The sequence below is a fragment of the Sphaerodactylus townsendi genome, linkage group LG04 (assembly GCF_021028975.2).
Source record: "Sphaerodactylus townsendi isolate TG3544 linkage group LG04, MPM_Stown_v2.3, whole genome shotgun sequence".
NCBI lineage: Eukaryota > Metazoa > Chordata > Lepidosauria > Squamata > Sphaerodactylidae > Sphaerodactylus > Sphaerodactylus townsendi.
In genome coordinates this window covers 69,598,291-69,624,999 of record NC_059428.1, presented here as the reverse complement: position 1 = coordinate 69,624,999, position 26,709 = coordinate 69,598,291, and the positions used below count along the sequence as shown (strand labels likewise).

The window sequence follows — 26,709 nt, the reverse complement described above, 5'->3', positions numbered from 1 at the left end:
TTGGCCTATCCAGAACACCCCCATTTTCCTGGCAGCAAAAAAGGAAAACACGAGACCAAAAGTGTGGATTTTCATAGTAAATTTATTTGAATATTTGTTTCTCATGCTGGCTAAATGTTATTGTTTTAGAAAACACTTCCAAATGGGAGAAACATCTGTTCATGCTCTGTAATTAGCTAAGGTATGTGTGATACCATTTCCTTGTGTAGGAGAGAATTCATTGGTTTTATAAATAAGGTGAATTAATAAAACCAATAATTCCTCTCACAAAGGGAAGCTTATGGATATCAACATACCTCCAGTTTAACTCTTGATAGGATTTTAAGATGTGGGATGGAGCCTGTGGAGTGGAGAGAGATGCAGCTTAGGAATGGTTTATACTTGGTGGTCATTCAAAGCACATAGAAAGGGAATGGTTTATACTTTGAGGTGGTCATTCAGCACATAGAAACATTTGAGTATAATAATAACTTTATAGCAAAACCCCTAGTTTCTTCCATTATGTATAGCATACAGTGAAGCTTTATTGTATTCAATCTGTCACATTCCTCTCTAAAATAAACTGCAGTAAAGGTATTAGGGAAATAGATTCTTTTAAAAAATTAACACACCACTTGTTCTGAGTGATTGCTTTTGTAAATCTGCAAAATGACATGAAAGCCTTAGGAATCCTTAACCACTTTGAGAAATTTGCTGGAATTCATCCCCTCTGCAATTATAGGACCCTGGATCCTTCTTTCTTGAAGGCATTACAATTTCTGAATAAGCACCACACAAAACCTAGCTAGGAATATTTGGAAAACAAAGTCTCCAAAGGAATAAGGCCTCTAAGCTTCCATAGTATCTCTTTGTCTTCAGTTCTCATTTCTAACAGGTCGCTCTGGATGTTGTCATGGTAGCTTCTATCTTGAAAAAAAATCAAGCAGAGTTTGTGCTTCTGCATGACTTTGGGCACATATGTGGGAGTTCCCATTTTGTTTTCAGTCTCTCAGAAATTCTGAGTATACTGCATTCTCCTGAAACCTGTGTGTTCAGGTGATGTATGAATTTAGAAGTGGCCTAAATGTACCATTGTTAGGCTCAGAATAGTTCCTTATTAAAAGTCTGCTAATTCTTAGATTAAAAAGGGCCAACCCTTTCCATATAGTTTAAGTCGCTAGAAGGAAATTGCTTTCATTTCATTAATACAGGGGAAACAGATAGATTTAAGTGTTGGGAAGTATGGATTAATTTGCTAAATTTGTCAGTAAATCATGTTACGGACTTCTGGAGTGGCCACCCCTATCAACACATTAGGTACGTTTAAAAATCAGTTGCTGCTGGGGAGAAAAAACAGTTCAGCACACCAGAGGCGAAATCTAGCATCTTCTTCCCTGGTCGGCTGGGTCTTGGCTGTCCTTCTTGCTGCTTGAAGACCAGAGCAGAGCAGAGCAGAGCGGGGAGGGCTGTGACTGATGGAGGCTGGCGAGGGGGTTAATGCTTCCCTCTCTGCTGCTCCCAGGCAGGGAAGGTTAGCCGAGGGATCAATGTGATTAAGGCTGGAGGAGAGGGAAGATGTGCCTGCCTGCCTGCTCGCTGCATGGCTGTGGGGGCTGAAGGGTGGTGCGCCCGGAGCCTTCCTCCTGCGGATCAAGGGCCGGAGATGACCAGGCATGGTCTGTTGTTGCTGCCGCTGCTGCTGCTGGCGCGGGAGGCTTCTCTGCACCTGTAGACCTGCGGGTGTCTCGCCGGACTCCTCGGCGCGGCACACCTGAGCTCCAGGCAGCCGCCTCCCTTCGCCCGCCGCTGCCTCCCGCCGCCGCCGCCGCCGCTCCGTGCTGCCAGAGGAGCCAAGTGTCAGTCAGTGGCGAAGAGCCGCGAAAGGCGCGGCGGAGCACTCGCTTGAAGGACGACCAGCCGCCACCGACGCGCAGCCTCCGCCAGCGACCAGCCCAAGGAGCGGGGCGGCTCTTCCTTCTGCTGCCTTCGCTGGCCGCTTTCACCTTGCCGCCGCCGCTGCTGACAAATAGGCAGACAGGGAGCCAGGGGGAGAGTGCGGAGCCAAGCGCAGCGCTGGGAGCCCAGCAAGGAGCAGGGGCATGTGGATATTGGCTGCCGTCTTGGTCCAGAGCATCTTGAATGGTGAGCAGCCCTGCCCAGCCCCGCACCGGGGCGCGGGGGGGCGGGGGGGCGCCCTGGCCTTTCGGCCAAGAATTTGGAAAGGCGAGGGGGGGGGGGGCGCCTGGAGCTCGTGTGCTGCAGGGACGAGGGAAGAAATTGCTCAGTAATCAGTTAAATGAGCTTACCCAGCAAAGTGACAGTCTGTATACGATATCTGCACATTCAAAGTACCTTGAGAGAATACGGAACGCTGCATCATTTCCCTTGTAATAAGTACAGGATTTCACCCTAGGGTGTATGAATCTTTATGAAAGGCAGGTGTGGTATGCTTCTGGAAGGTTTGCAGAGGGGAGATCCCCCCCCAATGTTTTATTTTGGAGAAATCACACTACTTTTTATGCAACACTGTAGTAGTTCTAGGCACTGCTCTCTTCCTATTGCTCTCTGAGGAAGGTGCTCTCTACTTACTCATCACCTTCATTTATTAAAAAATGTGCATTGATAAGCATTAGGTCACCTGAAAAGGCTGGGGACTCTCTCAATCAATTTCAAAGTTATAGAATAGAAGTAAAAATGGAAAGGGATCAGCTTGATGTTTCTGTTTTCCTGATATTCTGTCATATCATTTTTGTGCATATTTAATTAGAATTCACACAGATTTTTTAAATCTAAGCATAATGCTATGATTGTAATGCATAAGTTTTATGATACTTATACTATTCCTTTTCTAAGACAAGAAATTATATATATTCAAACCTATATGATGTTAAAGCTCTGAAGGGGGTAAAGTAGAAATAATGTCATGCACTGTGCTGCTAGGTATTCCTCATTTTTCAAATTTAAAAGCATGGCTCCACTTAAAATGCATTAATATGCTGACAGTTAAAACAGAAAGATTTCCACACAATTTCCACACAATTTCCAAAATAGGCAAAGCAGGCAGCACACACACACACAAATGTTGATAGTGAAAATGAATGAGGGGGAGAATCACAGGAAGGAAAGTGAGAGATTTTCTTGGAAGATACAAATAATTAAAGCTCCCAGCAAAAGGGCGAGGAATGAATGTTGGGTGTTTTCAGGTCTGCTTAGCTGTACACTGGGTGGAAAATTTTATATTGACGGGCTAGGCATCTTTAGGACAAACAGGCAGAGCATAAAATTCAGTAGTTAAGGAGTGAAATATAAATAAAAGAGAAATGGAATGGAATGGTCTTAAATATTTTGTCAAATGGTAGGTTGTACAATATAAAATGATAAACCCAAAACTCCGGAAATTGTCCTGACATATGTAATTGCAACAACTTCTGCCATAAATGTCCCCCCCACACACAATGAGCCATAAATGCCCCCCCACACACACAATGAGCATAGATCATTTCTGTGACCTTTACAGGAGGAGACCTCTGAGAATACAGATTTTCTTCCAGCAATATAGAAGAGTATATTGAGTACAAAAAAGAATTTTAAAAGAGTTCCATCAACTGGATATTTAAATTATATTTTATGACTAAGTAAAAAAAAGAAAATGTTTACATAGTGCTTCCTTATTATGTGGCTGTTTTTGTAAGCATTGTTAACAGCTGACCACAAAGGGAAAAAAATCTTCTAAAATAAAAAAAAAGATCACTTGGTCATTTTAAATCTGTACATTAATTTAACCACAATCAATATTAATCAGTATTTTGCACCAAGTCAGGAGGAAAATAGATCTGTTTAGATATGTGCAGTTTCTTAAAGTGTAAGGTACTTGACCCATACCAAAACATGCTATTTGTGTACAGATGAATATAGATAAATGTAATTAGAACAATTTTGCATTTTTCATGCATATGATTGTTTCTCTCATCTTAAAATACCAGATGTTTCAAAGATATCACAACTAATTGTCTTAAATATACATTATGCATTCAATTACACTAGCTTAAAATAATGCATAAACAAGTAAATAGAACATCGATCTTGATACACATTTCCTAAGGATAATAGGTGTCAGTACATTAAAATTGTGCTGTTAGGCATGATTCTAGGGGGAAAATGCAGTGTGATCCAGCATTCCATTTTTCCTGATATATATGTTGTTCATTTTCTATGATAAAATATTTAATGTAATTAGGTATTTTCTAGGATCATGCATTTTCTAGGATCATGAAAATAAAAAGGCAGATTTCTTTTTAAAAATTTGTCTTGATTTGTCTCAGAATAGATTATCCTTGTTGTGTGCTGAAAAATTGCCCACTTACATCCTTCTTTCAGAACTCCCTATAAAAGGAAATTACCTTTCATATGCATAAGTGTGTGTGCACGCGTTTCTCATAATTTTAAAGTGTAACTTGTAAGACTACATTAGCTATGATTTACATACTTAAAATGTAGCCATTTATTTGTTTTGAAACGAGATTACTAATTCTATCCAGTACCTTGCTATCCTGACAGAATTAGAGGGAACTACACATATAAAGATACACTGTTTAGAATTATCAATTACAATATAGAAATATTAATTGTACTAAAATAGCTAAACAAGCTATAATAATACTGCATATTCAAGGAAGTATTTGTCCTTGATGCTAATAGGATATATGATGCTACAGCCCTCTTAAGAACTGCTGATTTATTTTTATCTTCCATGTTGGTGTATTCTAGAAGCAAGACTGTTTGATACAAACTGTATGAGTGAAGAAAAATCTGGATTTTTGTGTGAACTGAGCTCCTATAGTACGTTGATGAAAATATTTAGGATTATTATCTCAAAACCAGTAGATTTTTTTTCCCAATTTTGAATTTTAAGCTAGACCTACAATTATTTTATTTAATTATCAGTTTGATTATCAGATGTGAGAGTGATCATTCTCTGCATTCAACACACTTGTCTCAATCTAATATGTTTTTGCTGGTGTCCCCCCACCCCTTCAAGTAAGTACCTAAGACCCATTGATTCTTGGCTTTATAAAGAATCAGTGGGAAAACTAGAATGTAACCTTTGCAGTAGTAGTAATGCTAAAAACAAATTCCCATTAAATAGATTTGACTCTGTGTCTATAATATATTGCTATCTTTATGTTCATTTTTATCTACTATACATTGGAAAGGTGTTTCTTACTGGCATATTAGAACACTAGTCTATATCTCCTTCATAATGCCCATTGGGGAAGGAGTAGATGGCCCAAAGAATGTGAGGAAAAGCTTCCACACAATGACTCTAATGAATGAAAGCAGAGATGGCATCACATTCATGGAGTTGTTTAAAATGTTAAAGTCCAGCCAATCAGCTATCTGGTGAGCAAGAAAGAAGGGGCAAAACCAAATTTGGCTCCTCCTTCCATACAACTGATGTACGTAGTTTTAATGTTTTTAGAATATAAATAGCCTGTGTTGTTGAATCTGGAGGTGCGGGGAGAGAGAGAAACAGAACAAGTATGTGAAATGGTTCTCATCTAGATGGTTATATGCAGGCAGGTCAAGTAACCTAATCTACTGAGGCAAACAGAAAGGGAGCATTTTAAGACACCACTCAAGCCCTTTTTAAATCTCATTGAAATAATTGGCTAGACAGATATATTTTAAAAGCAGGGATGTGAATGAATATAATGAGCTCTGAGTTATTAAAATGATCCTTGTAGCCATTTCTTATTACATGAATATTAAGAATAATACGTGGCTATGGCCACGGTTGTGGGTAAACTACATCCTTTAATCCAGGTTGACCTGTCATAATAGAAGCCATCTATTCTTTTTAAGTAATAATTGACAGACCTGACATTTGCATTAATTAGGAAGTCAGATGCATTTCAAGGCAGCTATTCTTTTGTGTTGAGTAGTGATCTAATAACATGACACTTTAATGGGCATCAAGACCTTTTGACAGGTTGTTTCAGATACATAGGCCATCATGCTGCCTGCCTGCATGTTAGTCTGTGTCATAAGACACTAGTGGGCAGCAAACCACACAAGACTTGCAACATTTCAGAACAGCAGCAATAGGAATACAGACGTAATGCGTGGAATACACAATCATTTTTTTTCTCCTGGATCTTTTTTGTGTTGCTTGCAGGGTTGACTGTTCTGCTTTCTTTTCTCCCTTCTTCTGCTAAATCAGTGCTTGAACAGCAAGCAGCCTTTAATGAAGGAAAGGGCATAGAGATTTTATTGTGTGTTATTTAAATGTGCATTGCTATAAACAGTTTTGAAATTAAAGTGAGGGACAGAGCCGGCAAGCTTTGGAAGCATAGAAATTTTCCTGCCATCGTGGCTTGTCCTTCCAGCTCATATTGACATCTGCATTAGAAGAGGAATGTGATCCAGAGATGGCAACCCGAAAAAGTCTTAGTACGTAATCAGCTTGAAGCAGCAACCAGCAAAGCCACACAATTAGATGGGATAGCAATGCAGTGTGGATAAGAAAGGCTGATTAGCTAGTGATCAAAGTATTGCTACAAATCAAGCCAATATCATGTACCCTGCAAAAAATGTATGCCAAAAAAAGTAGGGGATGTTATACATTTTAGAATCCTTGTCTTTTTAAAAAAATTACCTGGTACAGAGGGGGATATAGCCAGACCATGTAATGACTTGTAGTGATGGGGGGGGGGTCAGGTCGGGTCAGGGGCACATTTTGTGATGTTTGCTTCACTGTTATGCATAACATTAGATACACCTAATCCAAAATGGGAAAATTAATCAAGGACTCTTGTGTTATAATCCTGGCACTATTCGTATGGAAGATTATTCCATTGATCTCAATGGAATTTATTACATATAGATATGTTTTTTAAAAAACCCATTCCAAAAAAGATGCCATATTTTTGATTATCTTCGTAGCTTATTAGTGGTGAGCACATTGGAAATAATAAGATGTGTTTTAAGGGTGACAGCAGTAATGTTTATAGAGCACTTTGTGTGTCATATAACACTTTGGTTGGATATTATTATTGCAAGGCCACCTTGCAAATATGTTAACAAAAATGACTAGCCAGCACAAACTTCTAGTAGCATACTAGATTCTGGGATTCGGAGTTCAGCCTTGAATTGGCTGACCTCATTTCTCCAAGACCGGGGACAGCAGGTAGCGTCGGGGGGTGAGATCTCTGGACGACGCCCCATCATGTGTGGGGTGCCAAAAGGAGCGATACTCTCTCCGATGCTCTTTAACATCTATATGCACCCCCTGGCAAGTTTAGTCCGGAGTTTTGGGCTGCAGTGTCACCAATATTCTGATGAACCCAGCTTTTGTTCACAATGGAGGGCCACCCGACCTTGGCTCCTGATGCTCTCCAGCGTTGTTTAGATGCCGTGGCTGGTTGGTTGAGTGCGAGTCAGCTGAAGTTGAATCCTACAAAGACAGAGGTCATGTGGCTAGGTCGAGGGGAGTGTCCGGCGGCCTTTAGTCTGCCTACGCTGCACGGCGAGGCATTAACATTAGCCTTGTCCACCAAAAACCTCGGGGTGATACTGGACCCATCACTATCATTGGTTGCCCAGGTCACCCAGATGGCTAAGGCGGCGTTCTACCATCTGCGGCAGGCTAGACAACTGGCCCCCTACCTCTCCCGCTCTGATCTGGCCACAGTGATCCATGCCACGGTCACCTCTAGGTTAGACTACTGTAACTCGCTCTACGCCGGCTTACCTTTAGCCATGATCTGGAAATTGAAGCTCGTGCAAAATGCGGCAGCCAGGTTGCTGGCGGGAACATCTATTAGGGACCGGATTACTCCAGTCCTGTACCAACTACACTGGCTGCCAATCGAGTACCGGGTCATGTTTAAGGTTCTGGTTTTGACCTTTAAAGCTATTCGTGGCCTTGGACCAGCATACCTATGAGACTGTCTCTCCCTATATCGCCCTGCTAGGCCCCTCTGCTCCTCGGAGGCGGACCTTCTGGTGATCCCTGGCCCCAAAGTGATCCGGCTGGCCTCTACAAGGGCCAGGGCTTTTACGGCCCTGGCCCCTACCTGGTGGAACAGGCTCCCAAGTGAGATCAGGGCCCTGCGGGACATACAGAGTTTCCGCAGGGCCTGTAAAACGGACCTGTTCCGCCAGGGATTTGGCCAGCCGGGGTAACATCTCACTTCTGTGGAAAAACTGGCCTCCTGTGGGGGGTAGGAATGGGGAAGGGGAAACAATTTTAATCTCCATCTCAACTTTGACTTTTATAATTTGTATATGGTTTTAACTGGGATTGGGGGTGAAATGGATTTTAATTGTTTATATGAATGATTGACACCGCCCTGAGCCCTTTGGGGAAGGGCGGTATAGAAATTTAATAAAATAATAATAATAATAATACTTTCTCATATGTATTTGTGCTGTTTGACTGAAGCAACTAATTATGGAAAGAAAATGAATTACATAATACATACATAAGCCTTTATTGGCATAATCAGAAGCAAATACATAGATAGGTAATAAAAGCAAAAGGCCCCACAAGGACCATAACAGATACGTGCTACTGGGAACTCTCAACTATCTCCATAATAAAATTGGCGACCTCTTCACAAAGACCAGGGTCCGAGTTATTCAGCAATAGAGATAACCTAATCAGATCAGGTAGCCTAGATTGGAAGAGAGAATATTAAGTTGGTATATTTAGATCTGATTTTATCAAATCTGGTGCAGTGCAAGAGTTGGTGGACCAGGGTTTCAACCACATTGGATTTGCAGCTGGATACAGTTTTAAGAACAATTTCCTGGGATTACTAAAATGGGGTTAGTTTCTGAGGATCTCTTTTGTTTGCTCATCTGGAGGTGATTCTTTCCTTCAAGGGACTCTTTTCATTTTTATTTTAAGTTATCTATTTTTCCAAGATCTTCTTCCAGACTTGATAGTCTTTGACAAATGTGTTTTAAAATAGGATGTCCTCTTTTAAGGCTAGGGTTTGACTGTAAATAAATGGATCCCTTGTAATTCCATTGCTGTATTTATACCAGTTCTCCTCCTTGTCTTTCTGTATCCCAAACTGTCCCTTAAGTTTCTGGGCAGGCCATAGCAAGAATCCTAGTCCCCATGAACAAAGAACAGAGCAGAAATTGCTTGTGAGCAACCAGACAGCTTGCTATTTCATGAGCAAAGACAGGCAGAATGCTTTCTGCTGATGAAGATGTCAAGCAAGAATGGAGCATTTCCTCAACAGTGGATTGGGCCAGCAGTAACTTTGTGATCAAGTGAATCCATTTCATTTCTGTTGAGAGAAATATTGAGTGAAACTGACCAGACCAGTGGTGGTGAACCCATGGCACGGGTGCCAGAGATGGCACTCAGAGCTCTCTCTGTGGGCATATGCAAACAGAGCCCCCTCCCCACATCTAGGCTGACCTGGGCTGCTGTTCTCGATTATTAGCATTAAGCCGAAGACTTAATTTTGGGGAAGCAGTGTAGGTAACCCTGTTAAGCGCCGTTAAACCCCACTGATTTTCATGCGAAGAACTAAAGTGAAATCCTTTACCTGGGAGTAAGCTCGACAATAGGGCTTGCTTCTAAGTAAACCCTCCTAGGGTCATGATTTACCCGTTGGAAGAGTTGCACGGTTGCTTCAAAGCAAAGCCACCGACTACCACCAAGCTTACTCCCGAGTAACACACGCCTTGGAGCCAACCGTTTTTTCTAAACTAAAACTTCAGTATTCAGGTTAAATTGCCATGTTGGCACTTTGCGATAAATAAGTGGGTTTGGGTTGCAATTTGGGCACTCGGCCTCGAAAAGGTTCGCCATCACTGGACCAGACCAATAGCTGCTTGATGCAACGAATTCAGTGTTGAAGGAGTTCACCTGGTGGTAGCAAAGGAGGTGTACTGGCTGAGTTGATGCTTGAAATTGCTGGACAGGGCATTTCCTCGTGAGTAGAATCACTCACAAGTAAAAACCTTAACCTGACATTTCAAAAGTTTCCTGAGGTTATATTTTCTGATACTGTAGGAATTGGATTCTTCTACCTGGTGGTTGTAGTGATTGTGCTTATGGAGAACTTGTTTGGTCTAGAAAGGAAGATTTTCACAAAACATTTATTAGCAGAACTGAATTACTGATTCATGAATATAGAATCTCAAATAATAGTCAAGACAGCAGGGCTAGAAACAGTGCATAAGGAGGATGAGGATGAGGTGTATGCCATCAAGCAGGTGGCCTTCTTTTAAAAAAGCAGTGGTAATGTGCCTTCTAAATTACTGCTGCAAAGAGATGTGTGCTGCAGCTCTGCCTCCTGGGAGATCACTTTATTATACACTCCAGTGCTGCTAACTCTTGAGGGTGCACTAATACTTCTGAGTGCTGTGTGGTGTTGGGTCCTATGTCTGAGTCTCTGAGAGTTTTTGGAAAGGACCTAATGATAATGCTGGGAAGGAAGAATACTTGTGGCTTGAAGGAAAGTCTCTGGAGATGTTCTGGTTCCTTTACTGGGCAGTGAGGAATTGACTAATGCACATGCATTCCTGATTGCCTTCCAATGTTGTACATTAATGATGTTCATGTGAGACTCAGGCCCAGATGGGATTTGGGGCACAGAACAATGTCATGTGGGATATATGGATCATGCAAGTTTCTGAAAGGTATCCTGAGGTGAAAATGGCTAGATTATCAATAGTTTATTATTGTTATTTTGCTTTTGATTTAATAGCCTTCTTTCGTGTTTCTCAAAAACAAAGTGGCTGTGTTATGCAAGTCATTGGTCCATTTTTAATGCAACCACATCCTTTAACTTAAAAATGGACATTCTATGTACAAGTTCCTTTTATTTTACTAAAGATTTTATAAAAACCAAACCCTATCAACTTCAGATGGATCTTTAGAAGAACCCATCTGCATACCTCATTTTGCATCCTGGCAATTTTTGCTTACAATGGTTTTTATGATGGCACCTTAGCATCATTTTTATCATTCTTTTTATCCATGTATTTCTCATTTTAATGTGGCAGCTTGATGTGCAAGTGGGAATGACAACTGTGTTTTGAGCAACAGTTTAAAAATGGGCATTAAGGAGATAACCTGTAAAAATGGATCATGGATACTCAGACAGAATGATGGAGCTGGAAGATCAGAAACAGGTTTCTACTCTGAGAGCAGCTAGCAGGGCAGCTTGTGCCTGCATCTTCTGTGAACAGGATGCTCTGCAAGCCTGGTGCACCCTCATTAATTGTGCACATCTCTTCAGTGAGTTGCACAAGTTGTTTTTTCTCCCTTGTGGCTCTCAGCCAGAGAGATTAATGAGTTTTGTCCATCTCTCTATTTAAGGTATTTTTTTATTTAAAAGGCAGTGAGGAAGAATGAGCCAGCTATCCTATTTACAGAAAGCCATTTTAAAATGCACTAGCTCTGACGAGAGTCACCTTCATATGAAATTCCCCACCCCCACCCCTAGAATTTCTTTATTACTTGGGAAGAAGAGACTGTGGCACAAAACAGAGCACCAGGGATCTTTGGGGAGTGGCACCCACAATGCACTGTTTAAAATTTCAAACACAAAGCCAGACGAAACAAATCAGTGTTAGGCTTAGATGATGAAATACCCCTCTAGGTATCTGATCCATGTACTGTATCATTCTCAAATGAAGACTGAGCATGGTGGGGTGGGTTAATCTAATGATGGCAGCAGTTAAAAACAGCAACAACATTCCCTACATTGCATATGATCTTTTCAAGGCTACTTACAGCTTAGGGAAGATGTAACCAGTTGGTGTCAGTGTCCAGTTTTATTTATTTTTATATTTATTTATTATTGGGTTTTGTATACCACCCCACCTCCGAAGGGCTCTGGGCGGTGCACAGTAAAACTTTACAATACATACGGTAAAACCCATTAAATTAAAACACAGCAGACAATATAATAGAGTGGCGTCCAACAATAAAATCCATATTAAAACCCTCCCAGAGAGGGAGAAAGACAATGGGTCCCGTAGATGGTAAAGGGACCCCAAACATGGGGGTAAAAGGGGGGGCACTATCAGCGGCTGGACACTCCAAACACCCGGTGGAACAACTCGGTCTTATAGGCCCTGCAGAACTCACCATGATCCCGCAGGGCCCAGGCAGCTGGAGGGAGAGTGTTCCACCAGGCAGTTTCATTTAGGCTGTTTCGTTTGTGTAGTGTTTACTGTATTGTATTCAATTGTTTGCAGGTTTATAGTTTCTTCAGTGTGCCTCTCATTGATAGGTCAAACATATTATTCTGTAAGACACACACACACACACACACACAAGCTTTCTTATCGAGGCTTGCATCTTATAAAACAGCAGCAATGTGACTTATTCATTGTCTATTCTCTTACTGTGAATCATTTTGAACTCAGGACATTTATTTTTGTGTATGGGTGACTGGTTGAAGTGCGATTATTTAAGAATAGGAACTAGAGGAAATACTATAAAGCATATCAGATGGCCAGTTTGCTGCAAAAAGAAGCGCTGCAATCTCCTGTTTGCAACTGAGAAGCTAATTCTATATTGAATGTACTAAAATAATTTGTTGTGCCTCTGCACCTACTACTTGTTGTGGAGGCCAGGAGACATGCCCCCATGGCCAGAGCCACTCTACAAAGTGACAGAAGGCGGCAGAAGGTAAGAGCCGTTTGGAGGACTGTGGGAAAAATGCCGGCTTCCACTCAGTGCCATTCACTCAGCACTGAATGGAAGCTGGCATTTTTCAAAATGCTGTTTCGGGGGGTGGGGGATTGGAGAGCTCTCAGAATTACCACAGATTTCCAGATGACAAGGAAATGTTCCCCTGGACAACATGACTGCTTAGGGGGGGTGCAGTCTTGGGCATTATATCCTGATGATGTTCCACTTTCCAAACCCCAACTGACCCCAAACTTTAGAAATTTCCAGTCCAGAGCTGACAACTTGATACTCAGGCTCTACTCTTGAACATTCAGGAATTTTTCAACCTGCAGCTAGCAACTCTAGTTGCCACTGTTGTGAAGTAATTTTCATCTGTAAGTTGGTTAATAATTCGTTTTCATGTTTACTATATTTTAATTCAAAATTTTACTGTCTTTTGTACTTAATTATTTTTAGTTCTGTGGGCATTTTAAATTTAATGCTAGGTTGTTCAAAAGTACAAATTGAAAACACTTCAGATCATAAATATCAGCCCTTGAGAAAGATGCAGGTCTTCAAAATGATTTTAAGAAATCAAATACGGCACTGTCAAAGTTGGTGGTAAAATTTATCTATAATCATGCTGCATAATACATATTTATTTTCATTTGTTCATTTTATTTATTTCAAACATTTCTGTTTATACCTTGCCTTTCATTCCAACAGAAACCCAAAGTGCCTTACATCAATATCCTCTTGTCCATTTTATCCTCACAATAACCCTGTGATGTAGATTAGGGTGAGAGTATGTGACTAGCCCAAGGTAGACCAGCAAGCTTGCATGGTAGAGTAGGGAACCCAGGCCTGGTCGTCCCGGTCCAAGTCTAACCACTGCACCTTATTAACTTTGTTTACAAAATTATATATTATATAATATAAAACATGCTTTGGCATGATTTTGTATGGCAATAATTCTTTAAATAACTGAGAGTGAAAAACCAACACTGAACTATTATCTTTAGGGACTTGTGACATAACCAATGGCATTTAATCTAATTAAAACATTTTTGTGCCACCTTTTCACCCAACCAGGTGCCCATAAAAACAATTCAAAACAGCCTTTTTGTGTTTTTACTTATTTCTTAATTTTAAACAAATAACACCAGAACAACTTATTGGCAAAATATAGAGAACAGTATATGCTTGCTACCGTAACATAAGGCTCATTCCTGACTAAGGTACACTTGTTTGTTAGTTTCATTTTATTTCATTTCATTCAGTTTCTGCTGTCCCATATGGTTAGGGAAGAAAAAACATTTATTAGATAAATTTCTTATGCATAGAGTTGCTGAATCAGGATTAAAAAATTCCTGGAGATTTGGAGGTAGAGCCCAGGTAGGGGGAGTTCTTAACATCACTGGACTTAACTGAGGCATATCTCCACATCCCAATTCACCCATCTCATTGCAAATACCTTCGGTTCGCAGTGGGGAAGGATCACTGGCAGTTCAGGGCTCTTCCGTTCGGCCTATCTTCAGCTCCGAGAGTGTTCTCAAAAGTCCTCTTCCCCCCAGTGGTGAGACTTCGTCAGCGCGGAATACACGTCCACCCATACTTAGACGACCTGCTGAGCAGGTCCAGGTCAGCGGAAAGGGCCCACGACGACGTTCGAGAAGTGCTATAAACCCTAGAGTACTTTGGGTTTCTGGTCAATCTAGAGAAGAGCATCATTGTTCCCACGCGATGCATAGAGCATTAGGGGATAGGAGATTTGGAGGTAGAGCCCAGGGAGTTTAGGAAGGGAGGGAAACTCAGCAGGATATATTGACATAGAGTCCACACACACCCAACCAAAGACCCATTTTCCCTGAGGGAGCTGATCTTTGTAGTCTGGAGATCAGTTGGAATTCTGCGAGACCTTCAGCCCCACCAGAAGACTGGCAATCCTGTCTGCCAGGTGCTGACAACTGCTGAATCCCAACCATTTCAGTGGGGTTTGTTGTGGTCTACTACTTATTAAAGGCATTCTATCAACAAAAAATGACAATGGCCACAATTGAAATACATATTCTTTTATCAGAGGGATATATTTAGGCCCCACCCAGATTTAAAGTCTCATGATTATCATGGATCCTGGATAAAGCCCATTCAAATTAGCTAAAGATCTTACATGTTAATCTGATGTGTCTCAAAATAGCTGTGTGTGTGTGTTTTAAAGCATGCAGCCTATTAAAGAACAAAGACTGAAGTCCTTCTGCACTGATACTTGGGAATAAATCGCTATACTTCTGGCCAAATGAGCATAAAAGTGGGCTGAAAGTTACATTTAGAGAGGGTGCTAAATTAGACACATATCTCTGTAGAAGGCTTGCCAACTTCCAGGTGGGATCTGGGGATCTCCCAGAATCATACTTGATTTCCATATGACACAGATATGTTTCTCTAGAGCAGGGGTAGGGAACCTGCGGCTCTCCAGATGTTCAGGAACTACAATTCCCATCAGCCTCTGTCAGCATGGCCAATTGGTAGGGGCTGATGGGAATCGTAGTTCCTGAACATCTGGAGAGCCGCAGGTTCCCTACCCCTGCTCTAGAGGGTAGTCCCTATAGCATTTTACCCAATGAGGTCCCTCCCCTCCCCTCCTAAAACCTCACCCTCCTCAGCTTTTTAACAGTACTGCAGTTAGCTATTCATGTTGCCTATGTCTAGTGAATTTTAGTAAGGTTTAGGTATGCCTATCTGTATGCAGGCTAGTAGCCACTGATTCTGAAAAATACCCACTGTTTAAATTATTACAAGCTATGTGCATTAGTTAAAATCTTTGCTATTCTGTCTTCAACCATTCTTGTGGCAATGTGAACTGTTTGATGTCTTTCACAGTGCTATTCAATGTTCAGAAAATGTTGTGCTGCTTTGCTTTCAGAGCTCATCTGATTAGTGACAACGTGGTATTTGCACATCCATTTCACAGACAAAACCTTTTACTTGATAGCTATTTACAAAATTTGGTCAGGTCAGTAGGCTAGCAGTAGGCCAGTAGAAATACAGGCTGGGGAGGGGTATACCAGAGGATTAAAGCAGTATCCAGTTTAACTAATTTGCAATGGCAATGTAAAACCTCGATTAACCAGAATGATCATTTGCATTACAAATGGGTTCTCCACACAAACCCAGTCAAGTGTGAACATAAAGATCTGAAGGCTTCTCAAGTCTCATCTTACCCTATATAGTTTGGTAATATGCTGTATCACAATGACAAACCCTCAACCAGTGGGTAAACAGGACTCTCTTCTGTGAGTCAATTGGTGAAGGGTTTGGTGGCACAATTTCCCAGCCTACCTTCCCTCTGCTGGGCCTGGAAAAAGCCAGCCCCTCCACACATCTGCCCTTCCTCGCATCCCAAACCAAATCCAGACCCCACCCCGCCCTGCCTACCCCACCCTAACCAAAGTTGGACCCAGTGGAAGAGTGGTGCCAAACCTCTCTCTCCTTCTGGGTCAGATAACAACTGACCTTTTCCCCTACTCACCCTACCCACACCTGAAACCAAAGCCGGGCCCGGCACCAGAGTGACAGCAGCCCACACGCTCCCACTGTGCCTGACAAAAGCCATCTCTTTCCCCTGCCTGCCCTTCCATGAACCCCAAACCAAAGCTGGCCCCAGCAGGAGAGTGCTGCTGATCCGCTCTTTCCCACTAGCCCTGCCAAATGCAACATCTACCCTCTGGCTGCACTTCCACACTCAAAGCAGAAGCCATGTCCAATGGCAGAGTGTCACTGGCCCACAATCTCCCATTCAAACCCCGTAAAAAAACTGCCATTCCCTAACACCCACCTCCCTAGTACCCCCACCTCCCCCAGCCTCAGAAACCAACCTGGACCCTCCTATCCTGGGTCTTGGCCTCCTGACTCTCACTCCAACCCCACCAATCCACCTGCGAGTCCCAATGGAAGCTCCTGGCCAGCCAACACAAACAGTGAGTTTCAGGGAGGCAGGAGAACTGTCAGGAGGGGGCCAGTAGAAGGTGGGTAGCCAGAAAAAGACTGCCCCCCCACTAGATCCCATTTCATTTCTTCCTGGAATAGGCTTTTATTCCTAGTTCATAATATAATACCAAGTACCCCAGTCACTAATGTATCTAGAAAATAAGCACTTGTACCTAGAGGGAAGTGGAAGGAGGGGAAGGTAAATATACAGTGGAGGGAATAATTGAGCTATAACATGTGCTCATGCTCCTTAAATCTTCTTTAACAGAAAGCAGATTGTTAATGTTCTCTTCATTATAAAAATAACGATAGCTAATCAGGCAACATTACCACTGTTAAAGAACAGTTTGTAGTGCTGCTGGCAGATTATATAAGAAGATTCTCTTTGCTAGAGAATTCTTCTCCTTTTTTCTTTTATACAGAGGAAAACACACAGATGTGCATGATCGTGTGGCACTAATATGTTGGGGACCTAAGGTATCCCTTTGTCTTTTCTGTAGCAGCTTTTTCCCCTCAAGTCATTATGCTAATTAGTGTTTGATCAGATGATTAAATTATAATTCGATTAATCCTTTGTGCTAAATGCTCTGAATGCATTTTCCAGCGCCTGAATGCCTTGTGTTTAGGAGTCCCTGTTTGCAGCCTGATATTGAATGCTCTTTACCCCTCCTTGCTTTATTTCCTTTGGTTGTCGCTTTTTCATTTTAAAGGCACTGTAGACTCCCTTTGAAAGCCTTCTCTTCCTTCTGTTCTCTTCCTTTTTTTAAGCATATAGCTAAAAGGAGAGCTGCATACCTTCAACATCTCTCTAGAGGGTCTGCGATTCACCTTTAATGTTTTACTGCTTTGTTTTTTAGACTGAGTTTGTCTGAAATGCCTTGGACTGATTATTTCTAAGGCCTTCTAGCTGGCTGTCTTCAGCAAGAGCACTCAAACAGTGCCATCCAATACCGAGATATATCTTTCTAAGTCCATTGATTTAAATGGTCTGACATATTTGGGATTGCACTGTAAGTAGCTTACAAACAATGGAAATAATGGACACAAATTAAAATATCCCAGACTAAAATAGCAGAATCTGTACATTTATTTCATAATAAATAACTGAGTGAAGTTTTATATATAATTTTTGTTGTTTTGGTGTTAACCTGTTTACCTGTGACAGTAATTTGATAGTGTGCTGCAAAAAGCGTGAAAACTCTCACCCTAAGAAAGCATCACCATCAGCAGAATACATCCATGGTTTCTACCTTGTGTATATATGTATGAGTGATGTACGAAATACGCATAAATATTGCATAAATTATATGTAAAAGCATACAATGCAAATGAATCTGCAAAACCAATATCAATATACTACAAAGTAGTTAGTGTTTGCTCAGGGAGTGTTTGCTTAGTTTTACATTGGTCCTATTGAATTTATCCAAATGGAGCATCATTGCTAGACACTGTGGTAAGGTTTTGCTTCTAAAAAGAAAAAAAGTGTTTGTATCCTGGTAGCTTAATGGGATATCCTGTACACGACACAGATGTTTTGCTCTTAAACATCTAATGCAAAGCGGAAAAGAATGCACTCATGGGTATGCAGAATCTATAAGAGACCCACAAAAAGAACACAGAGGGTTGATGCACAATGCTATGCTACACTTGGCAAGCACATTGATGTCATATATAGGATCATGCTATAGGACAGTGGTAATTTAAACTACCTGGAAATTTAAACTACACATAAAATATGTTTGCCAAACAAACAAAAAGAAATAGGCAGCAAACTGACTGTATTGGAAACTTAGCATTTAAATAATCACTTGAACACAAAAGTTTTGCAGTGGCCATGTATCATCATCTTGGACAACTGTGGGTTGCTTGAACTGTTAGCAACTCATTATGAATTATGTTGACTGCTATACATTGTAGTTTAAATCTATGCTTTATTTTCTAGTCTACATGACTTTTTGAATACAGTGAGCATATGTTTATGGAGCCTCTTGGGGGAAAGCACAGGACAGATTGAACAGAGAGATGCCAAGGTGGGATTTCTGCTCCCTGTACCTCAGCTGCAGCAAGGTACAGCAGAGCAATGAGGGCATGGAAACACACACACACACACACACACACACACACACACACACACACACACACACACAGAGAGAGAGAGAGAGCGAGCGAGAGAGAGAGGCATTTCAGTGTCTTTCCAGGTAGATACAAACATTCTTAACCATTTCCAGGGTCTTCCCCTCTCTTTAATAGAAACCTCTTTGTAAGATATCACACAATAATAAGATTCACAAGGCTTAACAATTATAAAGGGATAAGGTTAGTAACTATAGTATTAACTTGATAGAAAGATGACCTTGTATGTATGATGCCCCCCAAAATAGAAGGTTACACATGAAAGCAGATGGCCCTTAATTTAAAACAATCCCTGCTAAAAAATAGCAGTATAAGCGAGGTTTTTTATTACATAGTAATCAATATACAATAAATTATATAGATTACAGAAGATAATAATTACCTTTGTTTGCTTCTCTTTGCATTTTAACTGTTCACAACTTGTATCAGATCATGTTATTTCAAATTTAGAAAGGCATTGGTTTCCCCCCACCCCAAGTTGAATGAATACACCAAGTCTCAAATAACTTAACATTAATAATTAAATCATCTAAAATGTCTACAGACTCAGAACAGCCACAGCTGTGGGTGCTCAGGGGTGGAGCACCCACAGGGACATGAGGGTCACATGTCCCTGGGCGTACACCATCCTGTCATGTAAAGGGTGCAAAATCACCCCCACACCCTCCTCCCCTGCACTGACTCAGCTCCTGGATCAGTGCGGGGGAGGATGGCTGTGCCATGTGAGAGGGGATTTTGCGACCCTCCCGCCTCCCCTGTGCTCATCCCAGTCGCTGTGGGGGAGGAGGGGATGGTGCCTGTGGGGGAGGGGTACAAAATTGCCCCCACACTTTTCCCTTCTTTGCTAGGCTGGGCCTGGCCCGCCAAGCCTGGCAGAGGCCACAGCCAAATGCCCCTCGACCCTGCTGGGCTGCCTGGGACCACTGCCGACTCAGGTAAGTGGGGCTTGGGGGAGGCCATAGCTACCACAGGGCACGGGGAGCCCCATTTTGCCCTGGGAGCCATTTTGCCCCACTATACCTCTGATTGTGCTAAATGGGTGTAAACCCACCACTGCAAATGCTTGGTCAATCCACTGTTGGGGATTCTGAAAGAAATTTTTAGATAGGACAAACAAAGCAGCCAACATCTGATCATCCAAAATGCTCTTTGCAGGTAATTTAAACCTTGAGTGTAGCCGAGGTGCAAGAAGGTAAGAAAAATGAGAACATCAAATCCTGCTAAATGAGACCTTGACCAAGCATTAGCCTCCCCCACTTTTGGCAGGTAATTTAAGGTCTGGGTGTGACTAGAGGCATGACCCAAGGGCAAAAGACAAAGGGATATTGGCTGTTCGAAAGTTAGCCCTGTGTAAGGTGTCATAATGGAAAATATTTCAGCCCCAGCTGGCCTTGTGGCATATCTCCTACCTCAAAGATGTACTGGGATCTTGTCAAACTGTATGTCTTTATATAAATTGTATTTTGTCTACTGCATCAGCAGGTTGACTCTTGAATACTTTACATAGGATTGCACTGTTAATTCTTTGGGGATGGGCTATGGTTGAGTCAGAAGGCCCCTCAGTTAGGTCTCTGATACTTCCTTTATCAGGAAATATGTGATGTGAAAGACACCCACTCTGCTTGAGATCCTGGAGAGCCACCACCAGCCAGAATAAACAATAGACCAATGTTTTTATTCAGTAGAATGCAACTTCATGTGGTCAAATTTAATAGTTTTGTAAGAGTTATTGAGCAGTTTGCAATCCACAACATTTTGACTATAAAATAGTATGACTATAAAATAGTGCCAGTTGAAAGCATTTGAAAACATACTAGTGGATCTCATGGAAATACTGTCATCTATGTGACTTGTGGTTTTTGACTGTGTGGATCATGAAAAGCTATGACTGGTTTTAAATGAAATGTGTGTACCACAGCATCTAATTATTTGGATGTGCAACCTGTACCCTGGACAACAGCCTACTGTTAGGTCAGAATATGGAGAAACAGAATGGTTTCCAATTGGCAAAGGTGTTCCAGTGGTGGCGTTAGACAAAGATATTTTTATGTCCCTATCTCTTCAATCCATATGCTGATCATATCATAAGGAAAGCTGGCTTAGATTTAGATGAAGGTGGAATGAAAATTGGGGAAAGGCACATCAAAAAGACAAAAGTATAACTACTGGACAATAGCTCAGCTGTAAGGTGGATAATGAGAAAACTGAAATTGTTGAAGACTTTCTATTCCTTGGCTCTATTATCAACCAAAAGGGAGACTGCAACCAAGAGATCAGAGGGAGACTGAGACAGAAGGCCATGAAGGGCAGCCATGAAAATATTCTTAATTGAAAAGGATGTGTCACTGGCAACCAAAATCAAGTTAATTCATGCCACAGCATTTCCTATTACTATGTATGGATGTGAAAGCTGGATAATGAAAAATGCTGAAAGGAAGAAAATAGATTCCTTTGAAATGTGGTCTCTTCTAAGAAGAAAATAGATTCCTTTGAAATATGGTCTTAGAGAATATCGACTCTATTAAGAAAGCCATGCCCACAGTTTGCAAGCCCTGAGCAAGGCTGTTTTGGAGAAGATTGATTTATATGGTCACCATGAGTTGGAAGCGACTTGACAGCACTTAACACATGCACATGTAGCTTGTTGATTATCAAAGTACTAATTCATTTATTTACTTGATATAAAAAGTTAACAATCATATGAATACAGTGTTGGAAATTATTTAGTTAGGCTGGCCAATGCCAACTTTGGAGATACCTTGAGATTTGGGCATGGTGATTGGGGAGGGTTGAATTTGAGCAGGGAGCTGTGTGGGGAAGTGATGTCATAGATGTATTGTTGAAGGCTTTCATGGCCGGATTCAACTGGTTCTGGTAGGTTGTCCGGGATGTGTGGCTGTGGTCTGATGGATCTTGTTCCTAACGTTTCACCTGCATCATAGAATCCATCTTCTGAAGCTGCAATTTCTTACAAGAGAACTGGTCTCTGCTGTCTGGAGATCAATTGTAATTCCAAGAGAAATCCTGTCACTTGTTGTGGCTGTTGACTGTGTGTTCCACCTGGTAACTCTAGTTGTTATTGTGAATGGGACAGCTTGTAACCCAAGTCTATCTTTGTGTTGATTTTGACTTTTGCATCCACACTTCCATTTTCTTATTAAGAAAAACTGCACTATCTATGTTGGAAATGGAAGGATACATTCATGCTTGGGTGGAAAGTGTGAGGGAAAAGATAACGCATTGTAATTCTAAAAGGACAGTTGGACACATCACTTCATGTATGCCTTGAATCATAGAGTTAACCAAGTAACTAATATTTTAACTTGCTCAATTCTTTCATTTTTTTTGTTTGGGGAAAAATAGGGCTTTTCCAATATCCTCTATTTTTCCCCTCAGCACCTATGCAGACATTTGCCTAAATACGTAGCCTAATACATGGGAAAAAATAAATTGCAAACCATGGCCGATTATACACAGATCACTGCCTCCCAGCAAGGGTGAATTGAAGCAAGAGTTCTTGTACAGCCATATTTTCCCAAGCCCCACTTTCACTTTCCAGTTTCCCAATGTCGTGACATTACTTCAAATGTGAGTTTTAATGTGCAAGAACCCTTTGCCATTGTTATATAGTCCTGATTAGAAGCTCAACCCAACCAGGAGATCAATGTAATTTTTCACTTTTAGAAACACATGCTTTTATATTTGTATAAAAATATGAAAATATGCTTCTAAAATAACTTTCCAATTCAATAGCCATGTTTCTGTGGATTATCATTCAAGTTAAAATGTTTCCTGTATTACATGCTATCTTATCTTATAAGTTTAAAAAACAGTTTATACTCTTAAACAGCTGAAGATGAAACAGGATGACATATTGGAGATTCATGATCACATATCCTGTCTCTTCATACTTCTATAAATACGTATGTCAGAGAGGGGTCTGCTTGAATTAGGATTTTGGTAATAAATACACTCATTTCCTGGTACAAATCACCTCCATCTAAGTGCTATTTATTTTCATAACAAAAACATACAAGAAAACTTCTGCTACAGACTGTAGCTTGTCTCACAACATATTATTGCTATTGCTATTGCAATTTGCAAATGCTTATGGTCTCCAAGAAGCAGCATCTTCTGGCATGGTAATATTTACTAATCACATTTGTTTCTAAGCTGCTGCCAAGATGTTTTGAGCAGCATAAAAAGGTTACTCCATTTTTTCCTTACAACTCTGTGAGCTGTGACTCAGAAGACGGTGCCTTGCAGGTCACCCTGCTAGCTTCGTTTTTGAATGGGGTTTTTAATCCCCATTCCCCATTCCATCACCGCAGCATTTAAGCAATGTGGTCCTTATTTTATTTTTGATATATTCAGGTTATTTACAATCTGTCTTTATCACCAAGATGCAAGGCAAATTTAAATCAATGCATTCAACAAGATGGGACATCCAGTAAGCAGTACAATAGGATCTTGATAGTTGAAATCCTAACCAGAGCTGAAACCAAGCATGAGCATTAACACAGCATATTAAATAGGATTTGGGTGCTGTGTGGTTTCCGGGCTGTACGGCCGTGTTCTAGCAGCATTCTCTCCTGACGTTTCGCCTGCATCTGTGGCTGGCATCTTCAGAGGTGAAACGTCAGGAGAGAATGCTGCTAGAACACGGCCGTACAGCCTGGAAACCACACAGCACCCAAGTGATTCTGGCCGTGAAAGCCTTCGACAATACATTAAATAGGATTGCCAGCCTCAAGGTGGTGACTGGAGATCTCCTGGGATTACCACTGATTTCAGAGATCAACAGAGATCAGTTCCCCTGGAGAGAATGGCCAATTCAGAAGGTAGACTGTATAGCATTATAGCCCATCTGAATAGCATTATAGCTCACCTGAAATCTCAAATCTCCAAATCCTCTCCTTCCCAGGCTCCATTTCCAAAGTCTCCAAGTATTTCTCAACCTGGAGATGGAAACTCTACGTATTTTATAATACAGAAAAAAAATCTGTTCAAATGCACCCCCCTAGTTTCCAGTCCTTTGCTGGAGGCAAGGATCCTCCACTTCGGGGTCCCTCTTGCTGGCGCAGTTCAACCAGCTGATGGCAGGCAAAAATTAGTAGAACAATGGTGCAATGGCATCACTTCTGGAAATGACAGCATCTGGTAAACACTCTGTTATTTGGGCAAAATTCTATGATAAAAAAATTATCTATCACAGAGTTTTTGCCCAAATATCAGAACATTCCCTGTGGCATCATGTTGCAGTGATGGCATCATGCTGATGACTTCAATGTTTAGGTTTAATTTTCACCTGGTAAGACCCACTGGCAAGACTCCCAGCATTGCTGGGGGCATGTGTCAACTATAATTACTGAGATGCGGTGTTCTGCACTGTGGAATTTGCAAGGGGGTTTATGTAGAGTGTACTCAAGTCATTGACGACCTCAGCTATGGGTCCTAAATTAGAAAAATTGGCTGTAAGCTGTGAGACATTTGCAAGCTACTTCATGGACAAAGTGTTGGCTCTTCGCCAAACCCTACCCGCGACAGTTGATACAATAAGTGAACTAGAGGCCCCTTGGCCGTCTTTGGGTCCTTGTCTGGACCACTTCGACAGACTTGACCCATCGGACACTGGCAGCTGTACAGTCTACCACATGTTCTTTTGACCCGTGCCCTTCCTGGCTGGTGAAAGCCAGTGGGGAGGTGCTTCGGAGCCACCTGTTGGATATTATCAACAGCTCTCTTGAGCAAGGAGCTTTCCCAGGTCAGCTTAAAGAGGCAGTGGTCCGCCTGCTCCTGAAAAGACCGCTGTTAGATCTTGAGGATCCAGCCAATTACCGCCCAGTTTCTAATCTACCATTCCTGGGTAAGGTAATTGAGCGAGCGGTGGCGGAGCAGCTCCAGCGATTTCTGGATGTAGCACATGTGTTGGATCCCTTCCAGTCCGGTTTCCGTGCTGGCCATGGGACCAAGACAGTGCTGGTTGCCGTTGTGGACGAACTCCGGCTTCACTTGGACAGAGGTGGGTCAGCGCTGCTTGTGTTGTTAGATCTCACCGCAGCATTCGACGTGGTAGATCACGACCTTTTGGTCCACCGCCTCGCTGATATCGGGGTCTGCGGGTCAGCCTTGGATTGGCTGGCCTCATTTCTCCGAGACCGGGGACTGCAGGTGACATCGGGGGGTGAGAACTCCAGGCATTGAATGTGGGGTGCCGCAGGGGGCGATCCTCTCCCCAATGCTTTTTAATATCTACATGCGCCCCCTGGCAAGTTTAGTCCGGAGTTTCGGGCTGCGGTGCCATCAGTACGCCGATGACACCCAGCTTGTGTTCACGATGGAGGACAGCCCGTCTGCGGCCCCTGGAACTCTCCAGTGCTGTTTAGAAGCCGTAGTTGGGTGGTTGAGACCGAGTTGGTTGAAGCTAAACCCTGCGAAGATGGAGGTCCTGTGGTTGGGACGAGGGGAGAGACCGGTGGACTTTTGCTTGCCGTCACTATTATTGCAACTAACCTTGACTGTTAAGAGCTTGGGCATGACTTTGGACCCGACATTATCAATGGAGGGCCAGGTCACTCAAACTGCCCGAATCGCTTTTTATCATCTGCAACAGGCGAGACAATTAGCCCCGTATCTGTCCCGTTCTGACCTGGCCACAGTGATCCATGCAACGGTCACCTCTAGGCTGGATTATTGTAACGCGCTCTACGCTGGCCTGCCTCTGTCGGTGATCCGGAAATTGAAACTCGTTCAACATGCAGCAGCCAGACTACTTACAGGAACAGCTAGTTGGGACTGGATTACTCCGGTCCTATACCATCTACACTGGCTGCCCATCGAGTTCCGGGCCATCTTCAAAGTGCTGGTTTTGATCTTTAAGGCCATCAGCGGCATTGGGCCTACATATCTGAGGGATCGCATCTCCCCGTACTGCCCTACTAGGGCCCGCCGCTCTACGGAGGAGCGGTTGCTGGAAATCCCTGGCCCCAAAAAGATCCGGCTGGCCTCAACAAGGGCCAGGGCTTTTACTGCCCTGGCCCCTACCTGGTGGAACAGGCTCCCTAAGGAGACCAGGGCCCTGCGGGACCTTCAGAGTTTCCGCAGGGCCTGCAAAACGGACCTGTTCCGCCAGGCTTTTGGCCAGCCAGGATGACCATCTGACCCTCATACCATCTTGGTCTCCCATGGGCGGGAATGAGGTTGGGATAAGTCACCATCTGCAAATTTTAAATTGTTTAAATTCTATGAATTTAATATTGTTATAGATTGTTTTTATATTTGTATTTATATGATGTTGATGTACACCGCCCTGAGCCCTCCGGGGGAGGGTGGTTTAAAAATGGAATGAAATAAAATGAAAATAAATAAATAAAATATAGTATATTGTATATATTGTTAGATGTTATTGGGGTATGGATCTTGCTAGTCAGATCAGTCATGTCAAAGTACAGCCAGACTGGACTAAGTTGGAAGAAAGGGTTTTTTGTTTTTTTGAAGTGGCATTAACTTGCTCCTCTGGCAGTAGTGTAGGATCTAACTCCTATGTTTTTAAGTAGGGGGCATGGATTTGGGACTTGCTATTTTATACTTGGCTTTAACTGAGGATGTTTTAACTATTATTATGTTTTAACTACTATGGCTGGATGGCCATCTGTCAAGGGTGCTTTAACTGTGTATTCCTGCTTGACAGGGGGTTGGATTTAAAAGGCCCTTGTAGTCTCTTCCAGCGCTATGATTCTATTATTGTAAGCCATCTTAAACCAAAAGGAAAGGCGGGATGTACCTGCTGAACCCTACTGAAACAGGGCGTGCAGTATTCTTCATGATTTCCATCTTCCCAACCAATATTACCTCTGACTTTCTATGATTTAGTTCTGATTTGCTCACTCAGCCATTAAACACAGCAGCCAAGGTGCCAATCAGGACATCTGAAGGAAATATAAAGCTGAATATAATAAGCA

At 42.1% G+C, this 26,709-nt stretch overlaps 1 protein-coding gene across 2 annotated transcripts in view; it reads left to right on the top strand.

Annotated features, from left to right (window-relative positions):
- The first annotated feature begins 1,528 nt into the window (after positions 1 to 1,528).
- Positions 1,529 to 26,709, top strand: part of DSCAM (DS cell adhesion molecule) — a 485,873-nt gene continuing 460,692 nt past the window's right edge. Inside the window, exon 1 of one of the 2 annotated variants that reach the window (XM_048495233.1) lies at positions 1,529 to 2,121. The gene's annotated coding sequence lies outside the window, so the exon portion shown is untranslated. The remainder of the gene's footprint in view (positions 2,122 to 26,709) is intronic. The other variant, XM_048495231.1, reaches the window with a different exon arrangement.